The sequence below is a fragment of the Argiope bruennichi genome, chromosome 9 (assembly GCF_947563725.1).
Source record: "Argiope bruennichi chromosome 9, qqArgBrue1.1, whole genome shotgun sequence".
Classification (NCBI taxonomy): domain Eukaryota; kingdom Metazoa; phylum Arthropoda; class Arachnida; order Araneae; family Araneidae; genus Argiope; species Argiope bruennichi.
Window position 1 is genome coordinate 8,040,787 of NC_079159.1, and position 22,440 is coordinate 8,063,226.

At 28.2% G+C, this 22,440-nt stretch overlaps 1 long non-coding RNA gene across 1 annotated transcript; it reads right to left on the bottom strand.

Moving 5' to 3' along the window:
* Window positions 1–415: 415 nt before the first annotated feature.
* On the bottom strand, window positions 416–13,450 carry LOC129985213 (uncharacterized). The gene is made up of 5 exons (XR_008785541.1): window positions 13,362–13,450; window positions 10,716–10,863; window positions 7,296–7,376; window positions 2,543–2,589; window positions 416–1,335 (listed from the first exon to the last, which is right to left on the bottom strand). It is a non-coding gene; the product is annotated as an uncharacterized LOC129985213 (long non-coding RNA).
* Between the last annotated feature and the right edge of the window lie 8,990 nt (window positions 13,451–22,440).

Consider the following 22,440-nt stretch of genomic DNA (forward strand, 5'->3'; position numbering starts at 1 on the left):
TAAAACTGAAATCCAAAATTTAACACATTTTTAGATGAAACATAAATGCTAGCACATAATTTGAACATTTCAAAACATTTTCCATTAAAACAAATTAGAAAAAAAGAAAAGATTATATTCTGAATTAGCTGAAGACGAAGTTATAAAAAACTTCTTAAAACTGTAGAGGAATTTAGGTGTTATTTTTTTTAACATTGTAATTGATATTGTTATTGCACAAATAGAAGATGTAATTAAAAGTATACTAAATATTTTTTCTGATTTCAAATTAATCACTCATATAAAAACTTTAGAAAAACATGAATTTGAAAAAAAATTTCCAAAAATATGAATTATTCTAAAAATTTTGTAAAGTTTTGTAACAAAGATGTAGATGAAAACCTAATAAAGGAAATTTGTTTGCTATGGGGTTTGATTTTGAATGAAAGATGTCAATAATGCACAAGACATATTGCAATACATAATAAATATTAATTATAATGAGTTATTTCTAATTGTATTAACTGTGTTAAAACTTTTCTTCACACTGCCAGTTACTATAGCAAGTGCTGAGCACTCTTTCAGAAAATTAAAATTAATAAAGAATTATCTTTGGTCAAGCATGTGTTTCAGAATGCTTAAATGCAATTGCTAAATTAAGCATCGAAAAAGAAAATACAAAAAAATTGTAATTTTTCTGAAGTAATTGATGTATTAGCAAAAACAAAATCACGCATTAAATAAGCATTCATTAATAATGTACGTTTGTGTTTGTATTTTATTTACTTCACAAAAAATTAGGCCCCAAATGGCTTCTTGAACCTGGGTCCCCTCGTAAAGAAGGCCGGCTCTGCCTACGGCCTTTGCACAACACAAGTCTGAATGATTATATAAAATGCTAACAATGGATTGCTTCCTGATTCAGTCAAACTCAATATTGTAAATCTTTCTATTTCTTCCCGCACTAATAAGTCTTCTTACTGTAATAACATCAATCTCAAAATTTTCTTCCAGCTTGATGTTAATTTTAGATTGAAGAACTTTTAATATTGCTGCCATAACTTTCTCTCACTGTGAAAACTGATACTGGCAGCAGTGAAGTTGAGGTAGGCAAGTCCAATCCTGGTGCAAAAATGCAGAATCGCATCAACTCAGTAGAAGCCAGATTTACGATAGTTCTCAAAATTAAAATTTGAAAGAGCATTTGGAAAGTGGTCACTATTGTCTGAAGAGTCATTCCTCTGATTCTGGATGATAGTCTCTTAGGGATAATGCCAGCCAGGAAAATATTTGTTCACATTGATAGCGCTTGTTGGATCATTTAGATTTTCCATGAATGAAGATAGCTTCATCCAACTGAAAATGAAAAGAAACCATAGTAACCATTTTATATTAATACTAGGGTTTCGGAAGCGTGTCATTTTGTCACATTTCAAATATCATAAGGAAAATTACAAACAAAGTTTGCATTTTTATTTTATCTCTTGCACTGACTTTTACCCATTGAACAAGGTAAATATATACTGATGTCTATTTATTACAAACGTGTTCAACTACTGTAATTCTCTATGTGGTATACCTATCTTTACAAAAGTATGTCAATTTGAAGCAATCATAAACCTAGTTTTAAAAGACAATAACAAACATACCCCGGAAACAATAGCATATTACAATGAGACAAAGTTTGGAATCAATATAGTATACCAAAGGTCATGCAATTGTGCCATCAAAGCAGCATATTTTCGATGACCTCTCTAGCTATTTTTCAACATTTGAGATTTAGTGGCAATAAACGGATAGATCTGATACAAGAATGCACTATATAATACTCATACTTGTCTAATGAATTTGCAGAAGGAAATAAGAAAAAATACAAAAACATAGATTATAGTATCCTGTCACCTAGTACTTTGTAAGAATGCAAGGTTTACCAAATTGGCTTTTGTGAAAGAAACAGAAGCAATAACAATTATAAACTATGTGAAAAGATCATTTGCGGAAAGTGTACAAACACAACTAAGTATTTGTGTAAAAGATGCGCAAAATAAATGTAAAATATGGAAATAATGTATGCTAAAATTTTTGAATAATCAAAACTTTCTATAAATATACATCATATTTTTATTTTTTACTTTTAGAATAAAGTTATATTGCCTTCTAGATGGTTTTTTTTCTTCTTTAAAAATATGTAGTCGTTCACATATAAAACTGATGCACATTGTGGAAATAGATATACAAGAAATGTCTGTAAACCTACTGATAATAATAATAATAAATGATTTCAAAAAAAAAAAAAAAAAGAATTGTATACACCCTTTTTCTCAATATCTTTAGATATTTCAACAGATCGATTAGAAACAGCCTACAGATACACAGGATGAAATGGATTAAAGAAAATTCATTTATGACAAAAGAAATGCGAATAAACTTCAAGAAAATTACTTTTATTCCACTTCCAAACTGTGAAGATAGATTTTCGATAAACTCAGAAGCTTTAAAGAATTCCTGGGTGCAAAAGAAAAAACAAAAGAAGAAGAAAAAAAAAAAGACACACATAGCTTACCTCTCATCAGAATCATGAAAGGGCATATCCTCATCTTCAAAGAGAATCTACAGATAGAAATATTTTTAAAGGAAAAAGAAAATAAATTTAATTGTACATACAAAATATTATGGAAAAACAGAGTATGTTTAGAACATTATTTCTAAAGATGAATTGGACATTACTATTCAAATATAATTACACAATAGATCTTTTCATAGTAAAATAGTTACCACGTGGTTTAAAATATTAGAAAACAGATTATTCATTTAGCGTTTGAAGCCGTTGCCACTCAGATTCGTAAGGTTCCAAATTCTTGACATCATTCAATCAAATTTCCCTGCTGTTCCTTCAAATTGCATGAGGAAAACAACTACTCTAAATAGTTACTTACTGTACTTACTACTCTAAATAGTCAGCTGTCCGGGCCATAGGTCAAATACATTGCAACCTTATTTAGGCATTTCAATCCAAAAGGCTCTAAAATTTACACCAATTTTGTTCAGAAGGAATAAATATATTATTGTATTTTGTACAAAATACAGATTTTAAAAAAATCATTTACGCATGTTTTATAATATAGTAAACAATTTGCAATAAAAGTTCTTGTACCATTGCTATTTATTGATATATACTCAATATTTATATGTGATGACAAGACAAAGTTATATAAAATTAAGAACAAATAACAGTGAATAGAATGTAAAACACAAATCAATTGCCAATTAGAACCATATTGATACTAAAATATATTTTAATTGAAAAAATAATAAAATAATTAAAAAAAAAAAGCCTTCATCTTTATCTCAAACTTTATGTGTCAATTTTTTTCTAAGAGCAAAGTCTTTCATTGCACTTTTCATGCCTATAGCATCACATACTTCTTTCTCAGTAGACAAGCGATAGATAATACTTTAAGAAACAAATTTTACACTGATCTTTTTTTTAAATGAAGCATACACTTCATGAAAAAGCGATAATTTATTCCACATCCCAATAATATTGATTTGCATTCAGGTTTAAGTTCTAAGTTTGCCAGTAATAGTAACATTTAAACATCATTATTAAATAAGTTTGAGTCAATTAGATGTAAACTGAATAAGACCTGAATCTGGCATTCAATAGCTGTATTATTTTCAATATTTTATTTAAATATATTATAAATTTATTCTGTGACCTGCATTCTTTGAGCACCATAATAATCTTGCATCTATTGTTTATATATATATATATATATATATATATATATATATATATATATATATATATAGTTAACTTTTATTTTAAACTTAATATATATACTGCAAACTTTTAATCCTCACAATTCTATTCCATATTTTTGTTATTATGTGATAATAAACATACAATTTTGTCACGGCAATATTTTTAACATTTAATCCATGCAGTTCATCTACTATAACAATATAAAACTAAGTTCAACAAATATTTTATTCTAAGAGATTAATCCTAACAATTTCTGACAATACATACAACTAAAAGAATATGCTACAAGTGCAATTACAAAAAGTTCCACACAAATTTTGATAGTAATTATTTTTAAATTATACTTTCTTCCCTAAAAATCACAAATATCATGTACTTTATTTTGTGATAAGAAAATTAAATTAAATTTGCATGACAGCAATATAATTTTTATTATCAAAATGCTCCATTTCAGAGATTAAAAAAAAATCAAAATTCTCTTTTTATTATTCCTGGAGAAAATATGTTTTTATTTCTATATTAATAAAAGACATGTTAGTTTATGTAATCCCTAACATATGAACTAGCATCTATTTGTAAAAAAATTTCATACATTTTAATTATTTGGTATAAATAACTTTATATTCGAAGAAAAAAAGAAATATGAAGTTATATTAGTATTGCCATAACTTAGAATATGTTTCACAGAGTAAAGTAAAAATGTGACACCAGCTGCTAATATTAAATAAAGTGAATAAATACACAATTAATCAAAATTGTATTATTTTGTAAGAATAATTAACATTATACTGTTTGTTTTAGAAAATCTTGTTCATGGATCTGTAGGATATAATAACTCAGATTACTTACTAAAAGCCTATATATGCATACTTTAAAGAAAAATGCTTTTACTAAGCATAATGTACAATAAATTAATCATAAGATAATTTTTTAAAATTACTGAGAACATTTTAGAAAAATCAACAAATGGTTTTGAAGTGTTTTGTAATCCAACAATTAATTCCCTTTTAGATGAGTGATCTAATAAAGGAATTGTTCAAAGCTGAGTTATGCAAGAACCTTAGAAGAAATCATATAATTTGCTTTTATGAAGCTACTTCTTAAAAAAAACCACAATGGAATTTAAAAAAAAGTAAAAACAGGGATGCTGACTGAAAATCTTGAGCTTAAAAAAATGCAGACATATAGCTGAAAATCAGAGTCTTTAAACAAAAAGTTAACTATATTTTTTATTGCTTGTAAGAAGCTATCTCATGCATTTTGGGGAAGATTGTATTCTTATGATTCTAAAATTTATTTTCGTTTATCTATTTAACTATACTGTTTCATTAAAATAAAAGTATAGAAAAAAAAAAGAAACTGCTATCATCAGTTCTTGCATTATTCTTTCTCCTCCATTTTTGGAAAGGCCACTGTAAACTGAATGAATGTTAATGTTTGCCTTATCAAAATGTAAAATTTAAATTATTTTGCCTTCAAGGATGTTAAACAAAATTGCTATAGACATATTATTCCTTGAATCCCCTTCATTATTCATTCCAATAACTCAAATATTTAACCAAAGAGAGCAAAAGAGAAATGACAGTATCATAGGAATAAATACCGAGAATCGCATGAATGCCGATACAATACAGTATACACATGTCACATACAAAAAGATTAGCAGCCATATTTACAGAAAAATATTCCAAGATTTTTTTCAATCAAAGCATATGTAGATCTAAATCTCTCAACTAAACACTTGGATACTATAAATATTATATTTGTAAAACATAATAACTTCAAATATGCAGAAAATTAACCAAACAGATAGCACATTTATTGATGTATTAACAACCATATTATTTTAATATATACAAAAATACTATCAAAATTGTCATTTGTATTCTGTATGAATAGTATAAGTAATTATTTGTTCCTTCTTTGTTTAAGTATGAAAATAAAGATGCTAAATCAATTTGAAAAATGAAAAGTTTTATTAAATTTTCAAAGAAAGTGTAAGCCAAAATGCTGTAACTAGCTTGAAATATACCCTGAATAAACAAAATACTTTCTTATCAAATACTAAAATAAAATTATAATACTAAAAAAAATATCCATATTTTTTCAATATATTTACAATTAATGAAGTATGGTTTCAAATTACTTTCTGTCAATGTTACAAAATAGCCCTCTTCCATATGTATAGTTCTTTGGTAATGCATCAATGTGGATCCAAAATCAATTTATATAGAAGACAATTCGAACTAACATAGAAGACGGTTTTAATCATAGTTGAAAGGTTAAAACTAAATTCTATAAGCTTAGCTGACAGTTTCTTTTCATAGCACTGTTATTACTTCTTACGTTTATTAACAGAAAACCTTCAGAGTTTTAGAATAACATAATAGAAAATTTGAAAAACATTTATAGATGTATTCACTAAACCGATTGCTCAACAACTGATGAACAATTTATGGACTATTCAACTGAAGTTTTATGACAACTGTATTATCGATTCCAAACAACAAATTACTTTTTCAACATAACAGTAATAAAAATTACTATTTCATTATAAGTGGCACTGCTACAAATAAAAATTATTTTACCATCTATTCTTCCATTTCTTGCTGTACTGGTAGGTACAGAAATGGTGTAAGGTTCGACTATCCTCAACAATGAGGAGACTTACCTTCGGAAGGTGGATGTTTGACGGTTATGAGTTTTAGGACTTACTCTTAGCTCCTATCTATGTTTATGTGACATTGCAATGACTCAAACTTTCTATGTGCCTTTAGGCAGATTAGAATAATCAGTTCTGATTATCTTGACATCTCAAACCCTAAAATATTTGATTCAAAATCGTAATAGCAATTTTTAAATAATTTGGGTAGAACTTAATTAAAAAAATACTGGAAACAATGTGCATTATATATTATATATTAAGTATATTTTTTCTACTGAAGTAGGTTATTAAAATCTAAGTCTCACAACAAAGAAAATAATAACTAAACAATATATTTAACATATGATGACATAATAGATGAACTTAATTCAGAAACACATCACAGAAAATTGCCTTGCGAAATAAAAAGGCAAATTTTCTGAATGCATCCCTGAGTTAAAAACATCATGCATATAAGAATTCTAAGCATTAATTATATATTAACAAAGAAAGTACATATTTGAATTAATTTTTTCAAAATATTAGACACATTGTACAAAAAAATATGATTAAACACAGCTTTCAAGATAAGTAATTTGTATTCATGGGAGTAAAAATCATAAAATAAAATCATGCAGCATATCAAATTTAATAAACAAGAATAAAATAATTAATATACATAGAGATTAAATGAAACATCATGAGGTAATGAGTAGGTGTAATACACTTATATGCTACTACAGAATTTTACAATGAGTCAAATTCAGTAAGTGATTTTTGTAAGACTGATGTGAAAGAGGTAAAAAAAGAGTGAATATGAAAATAAAAAAATCCCAGCATTTTAAGAGAATTCATATTTTATTTAAAGAATTTACATAGTCATAATATTTAATTCTATATACTTACTTGTAATGCTAGAAGGCTCATAATCAGAGATAGTCAAGAAAAAGATCACATGGGAAAGTTTTCATAACGCAAAAATCATTCCTGTAAATTTTTCATTTGTCATTTCCAAAACCAGCAGAAATCCACAAAATTTGCCATTAATTTGCAATTAAAAAATACATTGAAGACAGGAATTTTTTAATTAAATATGCAGTTCAAGTATATAGTATTAGAGTATAAATTAGCAATTTAAAGTAAAATGAAATTAAAATTTTAAAATGTATAAATAAATAGGACCTGGTGTTTTTACATGTAGCAATAAGTAATTTATTTTTTAAACAACTTTATAACAAATACTATTACACATATAGCAACTTTGTTACACATGGGTAATATATATAATTAAAATTTATAACCAACTAGACACATGAGTAAAAACCATGCTACCTTGATAATGAATAATTAAATTAGTTTAAAATAAAACCTAACATCAAAACTCTGTAGAATTAAACAATAATTTCAAATATTTTTATGGATCAATATTTACTTCTTATAAACAAAAAAATTATCAGACAAATGTTAGTAAATTGGTTTCAAAAAGAACAGCAGAATTTGTTTATCAAGATTATTTAATAAATTATAATAGATAAAATCCAAACATAAACATATTTTATTCAAACTTAATAATATCTTAGAAATGTGTAAATACAACTAATTTTAATGTAAATATAGGAAATATTAAATGAAGTTCTCATAATAAACAACATTTGTTTGACTTAATTTCTCCATCTTGTATTCATTACAAAAATAACAATTATGTTTGGAAAATAGTTCATCACATTTTGATAACTTGGTTTCAGTCTATCAAAAACTGGCATAAAAAAAAGGGGAAATGTGACAACCAGTTTACCTCCATTATAATTTGACTACTGAGCAGTAAACATTTTTATTGTTTTAAACTAAAATTGGTGAATAATATAAGAACTTAATGTAATGTACTTACAATAAGTATTTTTTACTAAGCTAGCAAGAAATAGCATATTCTTGACAAGCAACAAGAATATAGAAATAGCATATATTCTATTTATAGAATATATCTTGCGAGTAAAAAATATAGCAGCAAGAATAAAATGAGGTTGAAATTAAACATAAAATAATTACAGAACATAAAAAAAAGACATAAAGAGAAAAGTCAAATTTAATATTAAAAATATATATATTTTTGGAAATTTTAATATTATTTATCACTAAAATTAATTATTATTAATATCTTAATACATCAGAAAACATAAATATAAAACTGTAACTGATGTTCTTGAATAATATCTACAATCACAGATTTATTTATTCATTTTTTTTTTTTTTTTTTGACAAAACAAAATAACTGCAAAAAAAAAAAATTGACTAGATTCTTAAATTTAAAAAGACAAAATATTTCTAAAGAAGTTCAACAATAATTAAAACCACCTAATGCGTTTTCCACAGATTTGAAACATCATGTAAAACTCTTGAAAATTGAAAGAAAATATGGGATAAAAAAAATGTTCTTTTAAAATCTAAAACAGAAAATTTCTCAAACAGACATTCAGTAAACCAGTTTAATATATAGATCATATAGAACCATCTGATACAAACCCTATTATAACAAACAATTATGTACTATACTGACACATCAAAAAATAGACAATGTGTAAATAAGTTAAGCAGAATGATCAAAAAGCAATAATTGGTGAATGACATTCAAAGAAGAAACAGTAAAAATAGAAAGTAATTATCCCAGTCAGCACTGAACAATATAGTTTTTATAAAAGAAGGTAATATTGCAAGGTATATCAAACAGTGCATAATATTGATGAGGCTAGCTGCAAACAAAATCAACCAAAACAATAAAATATCATCCCTATTAGCACAAGAGATCTCTACGATTTTGCCCGGCATTCTGAATGCCGACCAGCATCGTGTCATAACAATGATACTGGGCATTTTGCACTAATAGCGATTAAAAGAAAAAGGATTCTGCTAGTTGGCTAGCTTTAACAAAGGATAGCTTTGTTTACAGCAGAAAATCTGGATGCTCTATCAAAAGTGATTAAAGTAAACAGAGCTATGACAGATGAGATGCAGAGTGAAATGGAGAATTACAAAATATTGTCTCTGGATGATAATCCAATGCACCCAGCAATTGGTTCACTACAGAAATTTAAAACTCCCAGCCAAATGACAGAAATGTATAGACTTAAATATGACATATTGATGAATAAAGTATTTTTCATCTTGTGTGTGAATTTGTCCTATCACTTCTATCCAATCCAAATAAAATGGTAACATCTAATAAGAAATTTTAATTAAAACACACATACACATATGCATATATATACGTGCAACAATAATTCAATAATAATTTGCATATAAATGATTGATGCAGTGGAAGTTACTCAAAAGAGAATGCAGTCAATATAAAAGTAGCAGAAAAAATTTCCTGACGACTGCTGTCAAATTAAAGCAAGGGACACTCCAAAATATGACACCAGACATAAAATAAGCAAAGGGAAAGTATAGAGTTCACAGACGAGAAACAAATTTTATTAATTGTCCAATTCAAAGCATCAGTATATTTAGTGTGAATCCAGAACTGCTTTTTTTTTTTTTTTCATCAATATTTTAGAAGTTGGCTAATACAGATATTATGGTCTGAGCAGGCATATATAATTTTGCTTTAATATTTAATAATATTTAAGGCAATGCTTAAGAAACATATATAATTTTGCATCATGGAAAGTGCAGTTATGAATGTAAAAAAACTTCATAATTGCTCTTCTATGGAAAATTATAATGGCTTACATGCAAGTTTTGCAATATTATTGGAAATTGTTTCATGTTCATAAATGATTATATTTGCAGTCATCCTGCAATATGTGTTCACCATCTGCTTCAATTTATCTAATGAATGGTCAGTGCATTCATCCGATACACTACAGAATATGTAAGAATTCCATAGAATACATAGAAAATATACAAAAGAAACAGTAAGAGTAGAGACCATTCTGTCACCAATGACAAAAAAAAAAAAAAAATCTTAATTAGACGAAGACAAAATTAATTTCAAATTCTAAATGATGGTATGGTCAATATTAACTATAATCAATACTATACATACATTGCAATGAGATATTGATATATACATTACTAAGATTTCATTAAAAAAGTATTAAATTTCTTATGATACTTTTGATAATCTCGCTAAAAATCATAAATTGGCATATTTTATTTGTGTACTAGTATTCTCATTTCCATAAATTCATTATTTTTTACATTACATTTCTCATTCAAATCTGCTTGATCTTATATTTATGCATTTGTTAAAATAAAACAATAACAAATAACTATATAAGATATCTTTTAATTTATGGGCACTAGTGAATAATAAGGTAATATACTTACTGTCACTATTTCCAGCTCCACTAAAATTGTATTCTTTCTCGATATTAAAGTTACAACTTTTGAAATTCAATTTCAAAGTATAAAGTCTTATTTTCCCACTTGGTACTTGTAGATCATCTTGACAAAAACATGAATATATTGCATGAAGCTAAGAAAAAAAAAAAATTGCATTTAGAAAGTTTACAAATTTACCAGCTATTTCTAAAAATCAAGCACTATTCATCTCTAATTTTAGTCACCAATTGCACAAGAAAGGAAATAATTATTTCTAGAAAGGAAAAGTTGTTTTTAATTTCAAAGCATACTCACCTTTCCTGCCTCCCTAAAAAGTAATAATTAAAATGGACATAACCCTTTCATACAGTGAAGACAAAGCATGAAAATTGTTCCAAAATTATGAAATAAATTTATAATTCAAATAAAATTTATTTTTCAAAAAAATTAATTTAAAATTTTTATCTCCAAATTTTTACCCAAAATATCATTAGACAATATAAATCAAAACAAAAATTGTGTGTAACTAATATTTGATTATTATAGTAAACAAATTATAGAAAAATATATCAATAAAAATTTTCTGTCTCATTTTATTGGGAAATAAATATTCTAAAATAGAATAGAAATTTAATGTAATAATAATCTAAAAAAAGAATGTACGACAGTTTACTAATTAGTTGTTGAAAGTTGGGATTTGTGAATAAAAAAATTTTACAATATAAAAAATTAATATTTTTATATTATGCTTATGATATTTAGATAAATACTAACAAGTTATTCAATAAATGTCAAAAATAAACAAATGTATTACAAAATATTTTGGTAAATTTCAAACTTCTGATATTTACAAAATGCCCCTGTTTTTATTTCATTTGCAAAAAATTAGCCTAAATATTTATAATATCTAAATAACTTTCTCAAAATATAGATGTTTCTTAGTAATCTAATAGATAACAGACTGTAGACTTTCTGGGATTAATAAAAGCATCAGATTAAAGGAAACTTGTGAAAAAAGCATCTTAATAGCAAAACCTACATTTATTAAAATGCAGAAAATTATTCAGAAAATTATACTGTAAATAATAATTATTACAAAATATATTCCAACTGATTATATTGTCACTGTCTACTTTGCATCAATGAATTTGATGCAATATAAACCCTTTTGCATTCTGAACTGGAGTGGTCAGATTTGCGAAGTGCTGGAATATAAAGCACTCACCTTACTTTTGTTTTTAGATGGGACTATTAAAATTTCGGTAAAAATTTACTGTACAGTCACCCTTGGCAACTTTTTCAAAATCTCGCCAAAATGGCGCTTTCTTGTATAAACGAGATTTAAAGAAAACAGCGTAGTGAAAATATTGCCTGCGGAAAAAAATGAAATGGCGGCCAAATCGTTGAAAATGAACAATAAACATACCTCTCTCCTATTTGCCGCTATCGTCGCCCCCCTCACTACCTTCCACCTCACTCCGCCTCTACTTTGATGACAATGGTCCGTCTTCCGGCTCCTTGAGGAGGGTAAATAAGATTGATGCCATGAATTTGTTGCACAAGTGCTTGTTCTTTTTACGCCACACATACTCGGCTAAATAATAATCGAGTTGTGTTTTGGCTTTGCTCACTGGTATAGCACATTTTACTGCTCCCCATGTTCCTTCTATGCCATAAAACATGTTTGCTTTATAATTAAATGAAATAATACTATCAGAAGTAGTGAATCAAGTAAAACAGAACCCAAAGAACTGAAATTCAAAAAAATTTCTTAGTTGGAAATTCTGAAAACCTTCGCACAAAAATAATAAGATATCAGTATGAAAGATTTACAGAAACTACAAAAGAAAGACTGCAAGATTTGACATCTACTAATAATACAAAATTTAGTACTATTCGAATAATCCAAATATCTGCAAGTCAAAAGAAACAAAACTCAGAAATAATAATGGGACAAATCTAATTGAATAAATAAAAGCATTTCAATGGCATAACTAAACTCCTTTTATTTATCAATACCATTAGAATTGTATAAATAATAATGTTATTGAAGCTATTTGCATCAATAATACTGCGTCTAATTGATATGTAGTGTCTGGTAACCTGTTTTGCAAAGGGTAGTATAGTGAAATTTGATACTAATATGACAAGAATCAAGCTAAATGGATTATTATTTTACATGTTCTTTTAACATTTAATTCTTAAAAAATTATGTTAGTTTACTTTAACCTTTTGTATTCACAAACAAACTCTTAGGAATATCAAAAGGATCATCCATTTACAAAGCAGGAAATATTGCTATCATTATTAGTTACTATATAAATATCATATTAATATTTTAAAAAAGATGGAAAATGCTTTTCAATCTGGGTACAGTCAACGGTAAAAAAGTCTTCGTTGTCCTTTTTTACAGAAAATTCTTTCTATTAAAATTGTTAGTTTTTTGTCCTAGTATAAAACAGCATACGAATAACTAATTTTAAAACAAACAGCACCAGGAATTAACAATACTGAAAAACAATCAAAAGCACAATAAAAATGTGAATACTATTTTATGTATGACTACTTTAACAAAACAAATTAATTATTAGAAAGCTATAATAGGAAAGATATTCAATATCACAAAAATGCTTCCCAGCTTACATTCCTTACCATTGCTGTATGAAGATTAACAAACTTATTTTTATAAATGTTTAATTTTAAGTAATTACTGAATCGAAACCACTTTTGATGTTTTGCGCCGAACTAAGAAAGTGAAAGTAGCAGTTTTATGCATTCTGTTTCCACTGCAAAATAAAAATTATTTACAAAATATCGAAATAAGTTTTCGTTAATTCTTTGAAACATCAACAAGCTATTTAAAATATGTATATATATATATAGTCTCTAAAAGTTTTGAAATCTTCATCTTAAAGGTATTAAATTCTAAATATGATGGAAGTATATTAATGAAATTTTGAAAGCCGCTTAATCAGTATAGATATTTTCTAACATATATTCAGAAAGGATTCGAAAGAATATCAAAATAAGATCGTTGTAACTACTATATTCAATGATATTAATCTCAAAAAATAGTTTTTAAGAGTCGAGAGAAACAAGAATGCAAAAGCTACATAATTACAAAAAATTTACAATTTCTAGTGAGCACTTTTGGTCTGAATTATTAGATTTAGAGTTAATCATTCATCTGTATTTACATTGAAAGAAGAGCCTTTTAATTTTAAATAAAAAAATTTATTAATAAGAACAGTACCAAAACGTGGAAGATTTAGTCTAGCTCTTTGAACATATTATTACTCGGTCGCATGACTTTGGAATTATAAAAGATGCTGTTATTGAAACCACAATGAAAAATTAGAAGACCATTGAACTTTTCAAAGGAAAGGGTAAGAAAAGGTGCACGTATGTTTATGAAAGAAGTACATTGGAGTATTTAAAATGAAAAAAAAAATAATAAATACCAACAGCTTATTTAAAATTTACAGATCCAGCAGTTTCTCGTGTTTTTAGCTTTAAATAATCAAGGTTGCTGTGGCATAGAAATGTCTATACGATATGAATAGTTATGACCCTTGTTTGCTACTACTGGAATATGAGGTTTTAGTCAAATCACCTTTTTTTAGCAATGTTAGAATTAAGACAGAAGCAAAACTTTTCACTTAAAAAAGATGCATTTTACATATTAGCAAAAGATATCATTATATACATTTTCATGTACACGCATAATTCTGTTTTAGTTTTGATTTTGATTTTAATGAAAAGGGTTTTAGAAAAATCATGCATATTTACATTTAATGCAGAAAAATATTTTTAAAAGCCAAATGGGTACTACTGTATTGGAGTGAAATCAAGGGTAGCATTGTAGTAAAATATTTACCCTTATTAATAATCTACATAATTCAGGGAAAGAAAGCCATCTCTATTAGTTCAAACTGCTCAAATATACAGTTATGATATCTTCACGATATTGCCTACTATTCAGAATATTGAACAACATCTTGGAAATATCGAACAGTATTTTGAGCTAGCAAAGTAATAAATTGTTTCTCTCTAGCTGTTGTCATCTAAAATAATAATGTCAACATACATATAAATAAATAGATAAATAGACCGACAAATTAAAGGTGGGTGAATTTTGATTAAAATTCTATACGTATACGAGAGCTCTTCAATAATATAAGACTTTAAATAAATATTTAATACAGTGCTTTAATAAAAATCTAATTTCAAATTTCATTCATCCAGCTCATCATGAGTTAACTTACTCACTTATATGGAGGTATAAACACACAGTCTTTTCTTTCAAGGAGTTTGACCGAAACATGAGATATTTGCAGTTTTACTGTAAAAACCAGAAATCAGATTTTATAAATCTAATTCTTTCTGTTTTTCAGTTATCATGTTCATATACGTACAAACAGATAGAAACGCATGGCTCCAAAGCTGCGTTTCGGGTTCAAATCAAATCTACACAGTGATGATTGTCTAGTGATTTGATATAGAATCTTTTACGATATTGCATTCAGGAAGAATCACTTACAAATTTTCATGCAAAATGAATAAAATGTTGGCCCTTATCACCTAATTTATAAATAATTTTTATTTACAGTTGTTACATGTAAATCATCATGGATGGCTGATATTAGATCTTACTACACCAAACCACAATGATCAAGCTTTATGCAGTCTATGAAATTAGAGTATTCAAAGTCTTCTCACCGAAATAGGTTACGGCTTGCCCGGTTAAGCAGCTAACTGATGGCTTGAAACCTTTGGGGTTACTAGAGGAATTCCTAGACAAATTTCCTAGACATTCTCGAATATGGAAGATCATTAATAAAAAAGAATATTCTTTGTCCTCTATTTAAGTTGTGCTTCATCTTTAAATAAATAAACTCCCAGTTTCTCGTAAAGGACACGAAGTTATGTGCGATCAATATGCCACAATTATATCCTTATTAGCAGAAAATGCCCAGAAATAATATTTCGTTATCTTCATCACAATGCCCGGCGTCCAGAATATCGAACGACATCTTTGATATCGCACAATATTTTGTGCTAATAGGGATATATTCTTGATCTACCACCCTTGGATTTCTATCGATTTGGACAACTGCTCATTTATGGAGGGTATAATTAACTAAATAAAAGAAGTAATTGAAAAAGTGATTTGCTGTTCAATCTCAAAAATGCATTCCTATCGTGGTAACAAAGATAGCTCAAATACAGTGAGCAGTACAGATAGATGCAGTACAACTTTTTTGGTCCTTTAATTTTAATAAATATTTTAAAATTTATTTTAAACTCAATCTTGTAACAATTATTTCCTTTTCATAATGGCGTGCAACAAAATAGAAAGAAATGAGCACAATCAATATTATTTTTTTAATGTGAGGACCACTTTTTTCCAAGTTTTAATAGGCTATAAAAAAAGACAAGTGTAGGGAGAGCTAAATGAATGTATAATAAAAGAATTATGCACAATCATAACTATTTTATAAGATTCAGGCATTTATCATTGGATCAGATTTTCTATCTCCTCTTCGAGAAAAGTTGCCGTCAATGATGCGGTAAATGCCCTAGCGTTTCTTTGGGGCTCCTCGTTAGTTCGAAAGTTCTTTGAATTTTTGTGAATGAAAAAAAAAAAAAACATTGATTAGAAATGTCTAAACATCACTCTCTAAAATCCCAATTTTGACATGCTGGTAGCCTGAGTATTACTGCCCTCCTTTTCTTTGGAACAAAATCTTCCATTGAGCAAGATATTTTGTTGCAATCGTCTTGAGTCTTTTCCACCTTTATGGAGAATGTGATTTAGAGCCGAATCATTTTCCTCTCTTTCCTAAATTGAACAACTGGTTAGGATGTCAAAATAATTATTTCAAGCCTAATGAGGTACGTCAAAGAAATATCATTTCAATTGACTGGTGGCAATTTTTTTCGGAAAGAATATAGGAAACCTATCCACCTATGCAATAAATGCTTAAATTTTCGAGATGATCCTGTCGAAAAATAACCAGGTATTTAACTTTTGGCAAAAAAATTCGGTTTGTTCTCAACACTAATCTTTTTTTTTTATTATTGTCTATCAGAGTTTGAAAAAAAAGCCCTGTAATTTTTGTTCTGTAAATAAAAATTATTAGTTTTTTTAAATTAATAGTTAAATTAAGTTTTTTATAAATAACTTCTTTTATTATTTGTTAATTCTCTACCATATTTCAAAGTATTATATGCATAAAGTTAATATTCTTTCAGCAAATTGTGTGTTATAAAAACTGTCATGTGCAAAATGATAAAATAGATCCAATCAAGATGAACGAGGACAAGACAAATAGATCATGCTTTAAATCTAATTATGCTATAATGTTTGAGGGTTCTTAAATTTTTTTTTCAATTTGTGCTCGTCAATTTTTGAACAACTTTTTATTTCTAGATAAATAAGTTTCTGTCGATCATTCTTTGGATATAATTTATTCAGCATCCAATTTTCAAGGTAAAATTTGCCATCTGCAATGATTTTATTCATATCATACCTTTTTTTTCTTTTGAACTAAACAACTTTTTAAAATCATTTTTTACCTTTCATTTAGTAGTTGCTCCATTGCACTTCCTATCTAAGGCCTTCTAAGTAGTTTTTAAAATGAATGAATATTTTATAGATGGTCAGTTGATAAACGAGCGTCTCATAAATTAAATGACAAGGTTTATAGGATTCTGTCTACGGTCAAGCGGGGAAAAAAACTTTACGTGCTGACACACAATCGCCTTTTTTTCTCAGAAGAAGAAACAAAACTCTTCGAAATTTACAAATTGGAAAGTGAAAGCAGAAACCTTTTCTCCAGAAATCTAAGAAGGAGAAGATTTCATCTATGTAACAAAATTTCTTTCCTTAATTTCATGAGAGTAGGATTTAGGAGAGTAAGAATTCGGAAGAGAACACACCTTATATGAGTTTTTCAACGAGATGTCATGTGTTTAGGTTAAAAAAAAGTAAGATTTAAAGATTGAAAAAAAAAATTCTTTTTCAGCCACTCATTTCCAAAATACCGCAGCATTCAGAAAGCTTTTGTTGTAGCCCATGCAAGATATTTCCCTCATTTGAACACGTATTTCACACATTCTCTATGGAGCATGCGCATTAGCAAATTAAAAAGAATAAAAAGAGGGCAAAGAAATTACATTATGTTAAGACCGACAAGGAAAACGCTGCATTAAGCATTATTGAAATATAATTACACGTATTTAGTGATATACATGATTAAATGCCTTTAAAACGCTTATATTCTTGTATTCTGTGTCTTGTAATTTCGGAAATGGAATTAACCACATGTATTAATGCAGAAGTTGGTTTTTATAATGAAGCAATAATTCAATAAATTTGGATTCTCAAATCTATACAATTTTCACTTTCTATGAGTTAATTCATCTTCGAACTCACTTCACTCTCTCAACAACAACAGCAGTCGTCAGATGAAATCCAGTTAAAATTTCCCTAGTTATCGTGTTCAGAAGATAATATGGCAAAGCGTTTATAACAATTGAGTTCTAAGGAATTTAGCCAAAGAAATTTTCCTGAAATGGGGCCTTGAGAATTTTTGCAATAGGTGTATTCTGTAGAATCTTCTTATTGCGATTGAATGAGAATCTTTTTACAAAAAGAATGTAATGTGCGCAGCATAGAAGTTAAGACTTCAGATGCCAAACACATATGAAATGTAATGCAGCCATATTTGTCACGTGACTACAGAGTTACTAACTGAATTATAATGAACACTGCCAGTGTCATTACGACCAGAAGGCAAGTGAGGTGAAGATGCCAAGTCTTCACTTATGCCATTTTAGAAAATATATGAGAGGGGGGAAATACAAAGTCATGTATCGGTATCATTTAAGTTAGTTAATCATTGAAAACTGGTGAAGCGTCGATGAAAAATAAATTTTATACTAGGCCCTTTGCATGCCCCTGATCTTTACTAAAAATGTATTCTACAAATTGCAGTTGATCTAGTTTGGAGTTACGGTGTTAAACAATTATGTCCTTGATCACAGGCATTATAATTTTATTTACCTTTTGATTTATCCTCGTGCATAGTAGAAAATAGAGAAAGAGAGTGAATGGAATCAGGCTTATCTCAGAATAGTCAATTAGTTTGCAAAACTCTCTTTATAATAATATAAAATAAAGATGCAATTTGTGGATTAAGACATGCATGCAGTAGGAACACGAATCTGTGAAGACAACAGGTTATGGCTTCTATTCTCTGATCGTGCTCTAAGTTTACATTAAACTTTCGAAAACTGACAGGTTTAGTAATGAAATTTTCTCAGTGATCGAAATGGCCGTTGAAAGATTCTATGATTTTTTCAAGAAGTGAACTCCAAATGTGGGCCCTCCCTATTAGTGCAAAATGGTCAACAATTATGGTATGATATCTTCATAATATTGGCCGATATTTAGAATATCGAACGAATTCATGAAAATATCGTGAGGAAAAAAAACTGTTCTAATAGAGCCGATTCTCACTGAAAAGTAATGCAGGGGGGCAGAAACACTCCCATTGGTATAATAACTAATATAGTTAGGGGATACCTAAGTGCTGAGAGACTCATTACCCACAGAAGATAATATGCATTTTCTTTATTGTGAGTGTCTGATTCATGTCCAAGCTTGTCTATTAATGTCAAACCAAATCTGAATCAGACCAGCATATAATAAAGATATTAATTAATTGCGGAATAATAGATGAAACGTTCGAATTTCAAATGAGATTGCTTAAAATTTCTTTTGCTTTTCTACTTTTCACGACGCTATTCAACGTGATTCTAGTGTACAGTTGACCACCCCGCCACCACTGAACGCAGCAGTATCGACAGTCTATTCATTGTGCTATGTATAAAAACCGCCAATGTTGCATTGAATTACGATCCACGAAAAATCCGAGTCAGTTGCGAAGATATTCAAGTGGCAGTGTGGAAACTCCAATCACCGCGCATTCTCGGAAGTAAGTGCAAAACCTTCGCTTTCGCTGACGAGAGAAAGTCCTCTATTTAATAACAAAACCTCTCCTCGTCGAATGTCATTTGCTTACCTGTACGCACGAGATACGCAGCCCATTTATCGATCCGCCTCGATAGCAGAAATGTGTAATCCCAACCGATGCAGCGTGGGAAAGTAAGAAATCTACTATCATTCCGCCGGTGATAAGATTAAGAGGCGTTCGGGGGCCGTCCAAAAGCTAGAGAAATGATTTTTATAAGGCATTTCACTTGAAGATTCACTCAAAGAATATTTAGTAAAGGAAATTGAAACCAGCAGGAATAGCCTCCGGGATGTATTATTAAATAGACAATTATTAACTATTAAATAGGCATAATACGCTCTGATTATTAAATAATCAAGATAAGTGATTACCTAAGGGTGTCCACAATTTAAAGAGTACAAAGGATTTTTTTTTTGATATTTTATACTTATATACAATTATAAAGGGTGTACAATTGAGCATAATCAAATGAAAATAAGATACCATTTAAATTAATTTTCGTATATTATTTCTAAGATGTACCTCCTTAAGTTGAATGGTCGATTAAAAAGACTGACCGATCTCTGGTAGAATCTATGTCTATACAGATCTCTGGAAATTCTAGTGTTATTTACCATGTATTTTATTGTTTTATATTGTGTTATTTAATATGGTTTAAAGATAAAAAGGACATGGCTTATGAAATATGATATATGGGATACGACATAAGAAGTATGGTTATTAGTTTTTAAAAAATTCATTCTATTATCGAATATTATGTCGATTGTATCGAGAAAAAATGCGTGATTACTTTTATTATTTTTTTAAAATTGCTTTTAAATTTTAATTTTATAATTTTTATACACAATATGCTGAAATACGTTTTTTAGGTAGTAATTTGCGATTTCAGTTTGTCAAAATTTGCCACTTAAAATTACTTATATAAATATTATATTAAAGTAAATAAAAAAAAAAAATATTTGGTTTTAAAATGTTGAAGGAGGAAAAGGACCCCTAAATGGTATTGCCTAATTCGGCGCTGGTGGTCCCCCCAAAATTGTCTCGCATGCTGTCAAATAAAGATGTTATTGTCTCTTCCTTTCTAGCATTTAAAAAATTGGAGACGGCGGGCAAGGTCATGACGTCACAAATGCTCAGATTTTTATTCCGAACAAGAGCGTTTTATGCTTTATAATATATTGATGAAACCAAAGTATGGATTTAGATCTTCTTTTTTTTTCCGACCAAATAATTAAAAATTTAACTGAAAACCATAATTTTAATCATAAGATTGCATATCAAATTTCATTTATTTAAGTTTGTGTTTGAGCTGTTCCGTTCTCTTGCATGTGACTGTGCAGATGGATAGATGGTCAATTCTTTAAAGGATGCTGTCCAAGATGTGATTTATATGTATACTTTAAGTGCTTAAACTATGTATGAATTTTTATTGATATTGCTCTTTGCATTTCAGATTTATCTTGTTTATTTACATTAAGACAGAGATAAATTTTTTTTGTGAATAAATTTCGCTCAAAATTTGTTATAAATTAACATATTAAATGTAAAAATCAAATTTCATTTATCTAGCTCGAAGCGTTTTTGAATCATTCTTATAGTCAGACAGATATTTTCAAAAGTGCATTTTTTTGCATTCTTAATTAGTTGAAACTTGGAAATTTATTAAAATCTGAGAATTGATTTTTTTTATTACAATACTTTCTCTTTATATGCATTATAAATAATGAAATAAAAATGTATTTCAGATGGCTTATCACGTTATATCGATATTAGTTATTTAACCAAGTTTTTTTACTTACATAAAAGCCCGCATCAAGAGAAAAGTCTATCTTTTAATTACTTTTTTTTTTGTATAGACAATATAGAGAACGAGTAATAAGCGTAAAAAAAAGTTCATACTCGAGATTTTGACAAATCTCCACGTTTTAGATCTACTTGGGTTCGAAAAACGCATTATTGTAAAATTTCTGTCTGTCTGTATGTGAGAAAGATAATTCAAAAGCGATTTCAGCTAGACAGTTGAAGTTTGGTATACGGCCTTTACATTAAATTTGCAGATTTATATCAAATTTTAAGTAAAATCCCTTCAGGGGAAAACTGTCAATCCAGCTGTTTGAATATAAGTTAACGCTATAACTATAAAACGAAGAGAAATATAAATTGAATACATATGTCTATAATCTAGGTACCTATTAAATACAACAAAAGACTGAACGCCTGTCGGTCTGTACTTTCAAAAACATGTACACCCAATCAAAATCGCAACGATTTAAATATCGCATTTGGTATGGAAATTTGGGACTACAAATGAATTTTGTTTCAAACACTTGAGAAAAACGTGTCTGAAACACAAATTCGATTTTTGGATACTATTAATACATGACAGGAATTAATCGCCAAAAAACTCGCAAAGGATGATACGATAGATTCAGTAAAAGTGTTAAATTGACACCAAAAGTTAATATCACGTAACTATTGATGCCAATGCAATATAAGGCGTTCTCTGTCATGAGAAGTTTATTAGAGAGTATGCGGGAACGTTTTGGGGAGACCACGTCAGCTGATTTAAAAATATATTTATGGAAGATGCTTCAGCCTGATCCAAAGTTTGTTTCGATTGGTTCAATCAGATTAGCTTCCATTGCAAGGTTACATAAAAACTACATTACAATGGATCTCTTATTTTACGC